The sequence below is a fragment of the Hermetia illucens genome, chromosome 6 (assembly GCF_905115235.1).
Source record: "Hermetia illucens chromosome 6, iHerIll2.2.curated.20191125, whole genome shotgun sequence".
Taxonomy (NCBI): domain Eukaryota; kingdom Metazoa; phylum Arthropoda; class Insecta; order Diptera; family Stratiomyidae; genus Hermetia; species Hermetia illucens.
In genome coordinates, this window is record NC_051854.1 from 95,274,396 (window position 1) to 95,287,366 (window position 12,971).

General features: G+C 33.6%; 1 long non-coding RNA gene across 2 annotated transcripts; it reads right to left on the bottom strand.

Moving 5' to 3' along the window:
• Positions 1–2,287: 2,287 nt before the first annotated feature.
• On the bottom strand, positions 2,288–9,682 carry LOC119660194. 2 transcript variants are annotated; one of them, XR_005250407.1, is made up of 3 exons: positions 9,050–9,682; positions 7,232–8,478; positions 2,288–7,157 (listed from the first exon to the last, which is right to left on the bottom strand). It is a non-coding gene; the product is annotated as an uncharacterized LOC119660194 (long non-coding RNA). The 2 variants fall into 2 exon arrangements; XR_005250406.1 differs by having other exon boundaries at positions 2,288–8,478; positions 9,050–9,681.
• Between the last annotated feature and the right edge of the window lie 3,289 nt (positions 9,683–12,971).

Below are 12,971 nucleotides of genomic sequence, written 5' to 3' on the forward strand. Positions count from 1 at the left end.
ATGGCAAATTACCTCAGACTTGTAGGAATTAACGATGACGGCCCACCGTCTAAAATTGGTTAGATATTTGAGAGCGAGAGAGCGGCTAAGGAGGGCCTGGACCCGCTTGCGTATAGCATAGTGTCGTCCGCGAAGAGGATCCCTACCCACGCGGGAGGGCCATTGCCCCCAGGGGGAGAGGTCGTGGTGCGGCTTGGGCAACCTTTGGGTTTGGGAAGAAATTTACGGGAAGTAGGGGTATTTCATGGAGGAAGATATTAAAATGTTTGGGGCCTAGAATGGAGCCTTCTGAGACTCGTGAGTCGGCAGAGAAGTCGATGGAACGAAATCTGTCAAAGCGCACGTGACAGGTTCTATTGGAGAGCAAGTCTACAAGTATTCTTAATAAGGCGAGGGAACAATTAGTCGGCGTTAGCTTGAAGAGCAGGCCCACTATCCAGACTGAATTAAATGCCTTTTCAAGGTCTAGGGTGGTTGCCACTGTGCGTTGTCTGTTTTCCAGTTGAGAATACGGTCTTGCAGATATTGCCGAATCGATGATTGGTTTTATTGGTTTAAATTAGGAGGTAGTTTGTTATTCGAAGTCTTAAAATGGAAGATTGCCTTAGAAGATATTTTTCCTTTTTATTGGCTAAAAAGTATCTATTCTATACATATACGTATGTTTTATCTTCTGATAGATGATAGATAAAACACTGAAGATGGGGACAGTTGCTCCCTGAAATAAGTATATGTTTAGATTAGATACTTTTTAGCCAATAAAAAGGTAAAATATCTTCCAAGGTGATTTTTTATTGTTAGATCCGATGATTACAAAGTCTAACATCTTCTTGGTTGTCTATTCCATACTCACCCTTTTATCATTGACTACAGTGGAGACTTCCGAGTTCAAGATGGCATCACTTACCTGGCTCTGAATAAGTGGCTAAAGTGGTAGTTGCCAGGCAGATATTTTTTCCTCGGGAAGTAAAACTGGAGGTTTCCTGTTTTTACCGGGGAGTAATTGACGTTGAGAGTGGATTTTTCACTCCAGACAGTCGATTAATTATTGAGAAAACTTGAGGGTCAGGTTGAAGGAACTTAAGAGGTTACTTGTAGGAGGCATTCAGTTCAGATCCAAAAGCTCGATTAATTTTGTTGGACAGATTTTAACTGAGAGGAGACGGTAGTCATCGCTGCAGCTGTTGCGGTGTCGGGGGAATAATCGTTTCCTTCGCTGCAGGAGTCTATTCCTGTCATGTACTAAGTGCAGCTGCCACTGAGGAGCAGCTGAGAGATTGGACGAGATTATAAAGCCGTCTAGGGAGTAGGGCGTACAGATACGTCATATCCGCAGACATAGAGAAAATATCGAGACAAGTATTCATGATCAATAAGGTCAGGATTACTAGCGGGTTCTGTGGCGAAGCTGTTTACGTCCAAATCTTACCCTAGCTCCCTTAAAATTACATGGCACACCTCGAGCTGTGCCAAGCGGCTCTTAAAAAATAAAAAACGAAGACGGTTTTACGATTTCGTATCTCATCACTCCCCACCTTTCGAACGGATGTCAAAATTAAGACCGCATCGGAAAGTTCTAACCGATACCTTTCTTTTGATATGAAACATGACTATATTTTGTAAAAAAAAAAAATTGCACTCCCTTTTGGGTATTTGGAGACCTCCGCCCCCCTAGAATGATGTAAATCACTGTATGCGTGAGCGATCACAGTTCTCATCTTTCCATCAAATTGCGTGTCAATCACTAGAATCGTTTCCAAGGAAAATTCGTGTGACAGACAGACAGACAATAAACCGATTTTAATAAGGTTTTGTTGTACACAAAACCTTAATGAAAAAGATAAAGAATTTAAAGAAATTCTGCAATAGGTTCGTTTCGGCCTGTGTTTTCATTCCTCTCATTGCGTGGGAATATTTGGAAATAAATTGCCAGCTCGGTACCGATTTGGTCCTAATTCTTCCATGCCTTCTGAACGTTGAAGGATATTGTAAGATACATTGAAAGATTTTCTGAAATGGTTGACTTTCATTCTCAATGCCTCAATTCAAGAATTTTTTTGTAAAACTATTATTTTCCCTTGATTACTATAATTTCTTATCGAGTTAGTCTAGTGCAATGTCCTCTACCCCGAATTTTTCAAAGATTTCAGGATATGAATAAATTTCAGGTATCGTAATCTGTAATTAAACATTTGAACATATTTTTTTCAAATATTTATTATTATATTCTTATGTAGGGTGAAGAGTTTAAAGTAATAACAAATTGAATAATGCAAAAAACAATAAATTCGTTATATTTGGAACTTTATTGTGGATATAAAGTGCCTATTATAAAAATGGAAATACAAATGGATACTTGTTAAATAGTACTATTCGAAATATCTGCCAACAGATAGTTTTTCATTGGTAATATCTTTACAAAAGGATAAGGCGCGAAGAATCTATAAATTTTAGTGTTAAAGGTACTTTTCAAGATTGACGGTTCGATTTTTGGGGAAAATTTTCCTTTTTTTCCCATAATGTGTACATTTTATTTTAACAATTCAGTATTTGATAATAATGATTTTATAGAAATATATAGTCCTTTCATATGTGTTTTATAGGTCTAGTGCTTGACTTATTATAGATACATATATGCATTTGGTGTATGTATTCGAGTAAGGTTTTGAAAGTTTTAAAATTTGGCTGACGAAATATTTAAACTGAACTTTTGTTGATAGCAATCGTCTTACTTGAAATGTTCTCAAAATTGTTAAACATTTAAAATAAGAGGATTTACGGTTAATTTTTAATTGAAATTGTTAAGTGTAGTTACAAACGACATTTACCGTCACTGTAGTTTTCTCTTTGTAAGATTTAAAATGAATTTCATATTTCAGGAAATTAGATATCCAGATTGAATTCATATATCAGCGGGTGGAGAGAAAATTAGATTGTTTTTATTTTTGGAGTATGTTTTATAGTTACAATTTGATTTAATTTCAATTTAGTGCATTTTCTATCTTAATTCCAAGAGTGAAATTCAGTATTAACTTGATAGTTTTGATAATTTTAAAATAGTAATAAATTTATCTTGTCCTAAATTCTGGCCGTAAATGAAATTTTATTTGCGTATCACCTATGTATGTATATATATATATTTGAACCAGATATTATTTGTCGAATGATATATCTTTTGATATTATCTAGGAGTAGACATTGAGTCTGTGACTACCGTGTAAATTACATTCTAACGAATTTGTTCATCGAATATATCTGCCTAAGATTACATATTTTAACACCAACACTTTCTTAGAGAATTTAACAGATACATAATGATATACAAAGCTATATAGCTATCTCAAAGGATGAAATGAAAATCGTCTAACTTCTTAATGGAGCTTAAAGCACCCCAAGGTTTGATTTCAAGACGACGACCCCGATGGAGACTTCATACTATTCAAAAAGCAATGAATGGAGGCAATTATTCGAAATATTTCAATTTGATAAAGCCTGGAATGTTCAATTTTCATACAATATTTTGAATAATTCGAAATGTATAAATAAGATAGATATGATTTGAACTGTTTGATTGCTGTGTTCACCCCGATTGCTTCTTGAGAAATTGTGGCTCATAGAGTGAGAAATTTTGGGGATGCATTATAGGTTTTAGTGTTATTGATTTCATATTTACACGTGCATAGATACATATAACTATGCCTTGGATGTTTAGTTACAGTTTTGGTTTAGGGAGAAACCACGAAGTTATCTTGTCTTGTTACTGCAAGAACTAAATGGTACTTCTTGTCAAAGAACATTTTGCTTTGATATTTAGATGTGTATCGAACTGTAATGCTTTTCGATGGGATACAGAACCAAGATAGACAGCACTGAAAGATATTCTGCAGTCTTAAATAGCTTTCTATAGCGAAGTTTTTCCTATCGTCTCGTAAACATCTTCCCAAAAGGGGGACCGAACTTAAGATGGTTTTGATTTATAAAACAGTACAACCTATACAGCATGGACTTAATTCAAAACATGTATCTGTAGACAAAGTATTATTTGGAAACCCTCCAGAAAGTTTGGCGAATAAGTAAGAAAAGGACAAGCAATGTACAACGAACGATTTCATATAATAACTAACCAGGATGGAAACGTCTCTCAGATACTTCGCGGTCTTCTTGCGTTGAATTAAATTATTGAGAAAACTTCTTCTTATGCGATGTCTCGGGATTTTGAATTACAGGATATAATGCAGTCCAAAAAAATTCATTCGCTATGGGAGAAGCAAGAAGATTTGATTTTAATAAGGGCCTATTCATAATCGTTGAACCGTGGCCATTATGTCTGCGCTATATTCTCTTGTTATGTATTTAAATGGCAGCAAGTAAGTATTAAGTTGGTAGGGGGTATCTACTATATGAATTGTATAGAATTTGGTATGTTTAAACAATATAAAAGAAATGGGAATGGGACCAGATTTTAAGATTTCGGGGAGATAGTAGATAAATTGTGCTGATATTGCTAAGGGATGCGTTTTTGGGGGAAAATTTCAAATGGTTTTAGAATTTCGTGAGAGTGAAGTCGAGTTGTGTTTATTTTTTGGTATTTGATTTTGGCATTGAAAGATATTCACTTATTTTAAGATGAATTTTGATACGTTTCCAATTTGGTTCTCTTTTCAAGCCTGAATAGATAAACTATATTTTTTTTATTTTCATTTTCTGAACTGTAGCATTTTTCAACTAAACTTTGTCCAAATATTTGGTATTTGATTTTGGCATTGAAAGATATTCACTTTTTTTTAAGATGAATTTCGATATGCTTCCAGTTTGGTTCTTTTTCAAGCCTGAATAGATAAACTATATTTTTTTTTATTTTATTTTTCTGAACTGTAGCATTTTTCAATTAAACTTTGCCCGAATATTTCCACAACATTCATTTGTTTATAATAACAGATTTGAAAACGCAAATATTTACTTATTTAAAATAGCAATCAAATAACTGGATGGGGGAAACTGATTATTTCAAAACCAGCTTGCAAATTTGTATAATGAAACTTGAAATTAGATAAATATTTCCATTGGTATGGTTGCTCGCCTAATTCAACAGAATTTCGAAGACTTTAGTTTAAGTTAAGTTTAAAAATTTAGATTCAATGTTTCAAGGAATGTAAATAGACTTTAAATATTGTCCCCATTTTCTGATAATATTTTTTTTTCTTTCATTTCCTTTTTGATTATTAAAATGTTCTAATATCGCAATCTGTTGTTTTTTCTCTTTTTTAAAATATATTATTTTGGCTTTTACTTATTCTCCAATTGACATTTTTAATTTAGCAAAAATTTTCGTGGAATATCTCTCCGCATAGCAAAAAATCTTTAACTGAATTTCATTTCTGGCTTTTTTAAGGAGATGTAAATTTCTGGAAAGACTAAGTTGCTTTACGAAAGAAGGAAAGAAAATGTTAAATAACTTATAAAGCACAACATTTGCTGAAGATTAATATAATATAAATTTTAAATTTGGATCTCAGATGTTACTTGAAATATTATAATTAATTTGCGGCTTATAGCATTTTTCTCACGAATATTAACGTTATTTTAATTATTTGTTTGCAATAGTAATTTATAAAAGGTTCATGTTTGGCTCGGAATGCTCCCAATATCAAAGAGAATGATTTTGACATATTTTTAGTTAGAAAAACTATAATTTTGATAGAGAACTTGAGAAGCTTTACCCATAAACGAGGAAGAAATATTTTTTTTTTATTTCGACATAAAATTATGAAATTTAGAAAAAAACATTGAATTGTGAATTAATATGTTAAGGAGTTTTCTCTAGAGGTGAATAATGGAATATGTCATTAGATTTGGAATATATTAGTAATTTATATAGTTTGAGAAACTTTTCCCAAAAACAAGAAGGAAATATTTTTTTTTATTTCAACATAAAAATGTGAAATTTAAAAGAAAACATTGAATTGTGAATCAATATTTGAGGAGTTTTTCCTAAAGGTGAACAATGGAATAAATCATTAGATTTCGAATGTTTTAGTAATTTATATCACGGTTTTAGGATATTATATAAATATGACTGGATGAAATCTCCATGAAATTTAATTAATTATTTAATTAGCTTAGTGATCAGGTTAGTGAATATTTATATCTAGTAAAGTAGGGAAAGGAAAAATATATTTTCAGTCAGTCTTTCTTTTTTTTTTGAATTTAAAATTAATTCAGATATTTTTTAATTTCAATAAATTTTCAAGTGCAGCCAGATTGTTTTCTTTTGCAATAGTTTTGTAGTTAGGCAGGGAAACGATATTTATTTCTAAAGTAATTTATGATTTCTATTCAATTATAATTATATTTTTTTGATGAAAAGGAAGAGAGTGAAAGTTTAGTATAAAATTCATATCTGAATAAAAATTGCATAAAAGATAATGATTAAAAATAGATAATGGCAAGGTGGGTTGAAAATTAAAATTGATTTGGAAGTTCTAAGATTAGCCAATTTTGGTTATTCCAGATTTGAAAGAATGAATTTGAATTAAATTAGTCGTGAACACTCTTTTTTGCATAACTAAAATCATTTCTAGAATGATAATTTCGTATTTGCTTGAATTTCAATTTTTAATTATAATTTTCCTCATTTTATAATTTGTTATTGAATAATGTACTGCCAGGAGAGCTAAGAAACAGTAATAGCAATGTAAGTGTTTAGAATTTTAATTGAAAACGATTTCGGATGAATTTTTGATAAATGTTACTATTTTCTATTAACAAGATGAGCATGATATTTCTTTGAAATAATATAACTAAAGTATCAAAAATACTGTTTCCATAATAATCCATGTTCTCTCTTTTGAATTTTTCTTTATAAAGTAATATTTTTGCATATGACGAAAAGTTAATGAGGACATTTTCTGAAATGGTGTTCGATGTTGGTTCATATTAAATCAATTAGTATCAAAGGCATCAGTTTGTATCTCAGAATAACAAAGCATAAGAAGAAGCTTCTCCCATCCCCAAAAGCTGTTTAAAGAGTATAAGAAAACGGCGCGTACGAATTGCCCTGCATATCTCAATTATACCAATTTTATATCATTTATCTCAAATCAATCCAGTTCTGCTGTTAGATTAATGCTTTTTATAGAGATTTACTTATAATAATACTGAAATATTCATGAAACCGAAAATAGTATAAAATTCAAAATGGTCGTGGTTAAAGGAACGTCAAAATACTCACTGTTTTCTACTTTCCATCCAAAATTTGCTTTCATGCTTTAGTGCCAATTTCCTGAATATGGTTCCATGATTTCGTTAATCTTTCAAACACCGTTAACTTCGATTAAAAGTTTCAAATTGATCTTCTTTAACTTATTTTGAAATTCATTTTAAATCGAAGTCAATCGTAACTACACTTTTTGGAAAGGTTTTTCCATGACTTTGGCTTTTTGCAGGACATTGTTGAATTGTTTCGATAATTCGATGGTAAATGATTCACTTTTTGAATTATGAGAATTGTTAGATAATTTTTAAAAAAATGTCATCTGAAATGTTCACGTGCCGGTAAACAAACTACTTTCATGAATTTTATTCTCAATTAAAAGGAGACTACGAAGGGGAATTGTTTTCGTTTGGATTTTCTTTTCCGCCATCGAAATGAAGGGGAATCTCACCTATACGCGCAACGAAAGGATAACAGATGAGATTTTCTTTTTCGCCGCAAAATTTTCCCCATGCTTTGTACTACTCATTTGTATTGAAATGTAGTTTTACCCCAAGTGAAAGTGAATTTAGAATTAAATGAAATTTTACCCCTTGAAATGGAAAAATTATATTTTTCCCCTTCGTATAATTGTATGTTTTCCAGCGTGTATTTATTTTCTATCCGTACGAATTGAACACAATATTGTGATTGTGTATGAGCTTTGTTAAGTTTTAGTTTTGAAAATTTCCCCGGAAAAAGTTTTTCGCCCATCCTTTTGTAAGATTTCTCTCCATTTCTTTGCTCTTAACGGTTATCATCACATTGTATTCTGGGAATATGTTCTTATGATTTTCTTGTTGATGGTTCGTATGTCCTTGCTGCTGTCGCTGTTGTCAACTCCCTGTTTTGGTCCTTCTTTTTGAAAATGTGTACGCAGGAAGAGTACGATATTTTATGTTGTTTTGTAGATACTTAGAGAAGCATAAAAAGGGGCAACAGGAGATATTATCCTTTAGTGTATCGATCCACATTTTCTCATATTAAATGCATGTTTTTAGGAAAATGGCGAAATCTTGATAGCGTTGTTGTTTGTTTTCCTTGTTTTGAATTTTGGTTTTGAGTGAGTGGACATTATTTGCCTAAATTTGACACTGCTATTCGTTGAAGATTTTTGGTTAGCTAAACTAGATACTGAAGTTCCAAATTAAAATAATGGGTTTGATCGGGAGCTGATGTAACTGCATTTCGAGGTGGGATCAAACGTGCTCATATTATTCCGCATTCTATAAGAAAACATTAGGAGGAAAACTATTAAATTCTTAATACCAATAGTGGAAGGCAAAAATATTTCATTGCTTTAGTGTTCCGTGGGCCAGAATTTTCTACTTCTGTGGTTATAAGAATCAGATAACGAACTTTCGAATTACCTTTATTAGTAGCATTAAATACGCTTTTAATTATGCTTGGAAGAATGTTATATTATGATTTGTGTCTAAGAAACCACTTATTTTATGGAGAATGGCAATATTATAATCGGATTTGCAATTTATCCTCAAGTGAAACATTGCTATTTCTTGTAACTATGCCTGTATGCCACTCGCGACTAAATTTTCAAATGTGATTTTTAAATTATTATATTAAAAAGAACTATTTTAGGAATGAACATAGAATTGTAATATTTTTGATTTAACTATGTCTTGAATTTCCTGAATTTTTTTTGGGGTCTAAAATATTTTCCACAATTATATTTTATATTTCTTTATTAAATTATAAAATTTAATATTTAAATCTAGCTTTTCATCAGTTTTAAAAATATATTTGAAATAAAATAAAAAGGGGAAAAGGAAGTCTTACCTGAAAATTAGACAAGTCTGCATTAGTGGTGGTTTACACTGATTGATATTAAGTCATTGTATTGCTTTTCGGAATTAACAAATGCACAAAGTTTAATAAATTCGGATTTTATCATTTTAAGCGAATCATATTTTCTTTCACTAATTTTCCACACTACATAACTCGATTTTTAACACTTCTTTTTTTTAAATTTTCTAAACTGTTCTATTAATATTTGCAGATTTTAACTATTTCAAATTTACTACAAAACTATAGAACTGTATCTTTCTGTTGCGAGGTTCCGACCAAACTGAATAAAAATCCTCAACTTCGCGAGCCTTTATTAGCGCATTTCGCGCGCGAAAAAATAAATTGAAACACGTTCATCCTGTTTGATATCCTCTCTATATGCACACCATTTGGGGGAAAAATCAAAGGAATTGTTAAAGTTTTTCATCTGCCGCGGGATAAATCATTACACCTGGACCATATCAAATGATCATATCGTGTACACACAACTTTTCGTCCCTTGCTCAGTGGAAAACTTGTTGAACAAGATCTCCAAGTATTAAATTCATCTCAACTGAAAATGTTTAAAATTTGACCACAGATGCTGTAGGAAGCGACCAGGTTGATAATGTATGGAAAATGACGGGAAAGGATAGACGCTTATGAATCCTGTTTTTCCAGATTTCATAGGAAAATTTTTCATTTGATTTGAAGTGGATATAACGTATTTCTTCTTTGCTAATTATATGCATTTCAAGCTAATTAGGTTTTTTCTCATTTTTGCAAGGATCATTTTAAAAAATTGGTGCATTCAAGGCCACGTAAGAGGCGTGTTTGAAAATACATTCGTTATTATTCGTAAAATTAAGAAGATGCCTGGCGTATGGGAAAGGAAACGACCCTTAATAGGGCAAACCCTTCACACGATGTCATGAGTGCACAGGGTACAATTAGATGGCGTACCCTTTGACCCTCCCAACGAAAAACGGATTTAACTTTGTTAGTATTTGTAAGGAGCATGGAATCACTCAAAAGTTTCACTCGATTTTCAAAGGATGCATTGTGAGTTTTTATTTTTTTCCATGGATTGTTGAGCCCCGGTAAGAAGTAATCGATATGCGTGCACAAAAATTGATCTATGGCCGACTTGGTCATAATGTTTAATGATAATCAATAAAAGTATTTGAATACGGTAAAAAACGGTCAACAGGCAGATAAAGATGGTTAAAGCTGAAACATGAAGCAGCTATGGGTCGTATAATGGATGGTCAACGAAGATTGACATGGGAGGGGGCTGAATTCGAATGAATTATTCACTATTTCTTCATCTTGAATGAATTGAGGTTGTAATTAAGGAATTAAAATACAACACCGTTTTCGTCGCTAGCAGACATTTTTAATGAGCAAATATCGATATTTCGGGAACAAATTCAGCGCCGGGTGTATACACCCAACTTTCAAGAGTTTTCCGAACTTCAAGGAGTTTAGTAAATCTCGGAGTCAGCCCTTCCATACGGTACAGATGGAGTCTACCTATGAACCACTTAATGCAGTTCAGGAGAGTCTTTACTAAAATTTTATCTTAAACTTATTAGCAAACTCGAATGAGAAAATACAATAGATTCTGATAAATATCTTCCTTGTATATGTGATGGCAAAGATGTCCTTGGTAGCTTTTATAAAATTGGTAACTTTCATAATATTAGATTGTTAGTGCATGGTTCGAGAATAGAAGTCGCCATATGGTCAAATAAGATCTACTTTACAAGTTAAATGTTGAAACTTTATAAATACAGTAGCCCCTTGAAATATAGAACACGAAGAAATTAGAAAAGCTTGGAAATTTGAACAAAGAGTTTATTTACAAGGTGTATTCAAAAAGTAAGGTGAATTTTTCAAATTGCGCGGGCAACGTACATTCGAATATCGAAATTTTTGTTGCTATGTGTTGGTATACATGTCCCCAAGTTTCAAGTATATAGCATACTTAATTTGTTTTTGGCACATAGAAAAGTTAGCCGCTTTTTGGTGTGCTCGGCGATTTTCCATTATTACAAAAAATGGAGTAAAGATTTTGCATCAAATTTTGTGCAAAAAATGGAATCAAGTGCTCTGAAACACTTAAGATGTTGAGAGTCGCATATGATGAGTCTGCTCTAAGTACAAAAAATGTTTACAAATGGTACAAGCTCTTCCAAGATGGCCGAGAAGATGTCAATGACGAACCTCGCTTTGGACGCCCCAACACATCAACAACAGATGATAACGTCGAAGCTGTGAAGAAAATTGTTTTGGAAAATGTTTAGATGTTGGCATATCAGTCAGCTCGTGTCATATCATTTATTCGAATAATTTGGCCGCGAGACGAGTGGCAGCGAAGTTTGTCCTTGGGCTGCTAAATTTTGACCAAAAGGATCGTCGCATGCTCAGGAGTTGCTGAATAACATCAATGACGATCCAGATATGTTCAAAAGGGTCATATCTGGGGATGTTTTTTTTTTCTGTTCCCAAAACTGAAGAGATATTTGCAACGATTGACGAGATAAAGCCTGCATCGCTGGAAGAGCTTAAGGCTACACCGAAAAGTGTCTATTAGGAATGATTCAAGGATTGGAAAAAATGCTTGCATGATTTGCAGGGTATTAATGAGGTCGATAGAGGAGGATCCAAAGCCGCCACCAAACTGCCTTCTGTTAAGCTTTTTAAGTATTCCTTGATGCGTTCTAGAACGATTCTAGGTAGCAGGAAGTAACCAAATAACCTTCCAGTTATTGGACTCAAAGCAGGTGCCCTTCTTCGGAATTTTGAAGATCATCCCCTTCTTCGACTCATAAAGGAAAATCTCAGATTACCAGGAGATACGTACGAATGAACAACAACAACAACTCTGCAGAGAGTGCATTAACGGCACTGAAAAGTTCCGCCAAGACTGGTGGATCCTCCATTTGACCGCGTTGATGGCAAAGATAATTTTGCTTCTGTTTGGAGGAGTAGTTCGTACCTGCTTTTTTCGGTGACTTGCAATATAATCCAAAAGATGTGGAAGTATACCGAATGTTACACGATTCGAAATCATCGACCATTAATATTTCTCATGGACGAGTCGAAATATTTGTGACCACATGCAGTATATGGTAGCTAAATCGTTGCTATTTGCAATGCAAGGAGGAACTCCTTCGGTCCATTTCTCGTGCTTTTTCACAGTCATGTTAATTGATTAACAACCACGTTGTGACATTGAGTCGGATCTTGTAATGTACTATTAAGATGCGGCTAATAACTTCACCTGCACCAGAGACAAAGACACTTTTGACGGTGGCCTAGTGCTCCCCGATATTCTCGGGTGGGTTGTTTAAAGCCCTGGCGTTTGCGTTCCAAGAAAGTTCTCCCGCTGTTAGACCACACCCGGAGAATATAGGGGGTCCGACCTCGGTTCCCTAGCGACGATACGCATGAAAGTAAGCGACCATCAGATGATGGTCCCTTACGTGGCAAACTTTAGTAAATCCTTTGGTCCTCCTTTGGTCTCGATTAGATGTTTGTGACTTTTGGAGCTGTTTATTATTGTTCAACAAGATCATCTTTCTTCACTATATCGGGCATCGTCATTGATGTGTGGCACTGCACAATTATCTTAGACCGGAATATTCTAGCTAAGATTCTGTTAGAAACCGGCTCCTAAATTAAGAGAGCGCGTCCTGCGGTAGTCGTCAGCAATAGTTCGACATGGGGTTTGCGTTTGCTTCTGTTACCATTTGGCAAAAGAGAGAGGGAGAGTCAGTGCATTTAGAGAAACCATAAGGATTTTGGGAAGAATACTCGTTGCTGAACAATTTGCCTCGTAAACGACGGTGGTTCCTAGTTTACCATCTTCTTATTGTATTTCCGTTCGATGTTGCTTGCGTTAGGGATAGAAATATCAATAATGTACGTG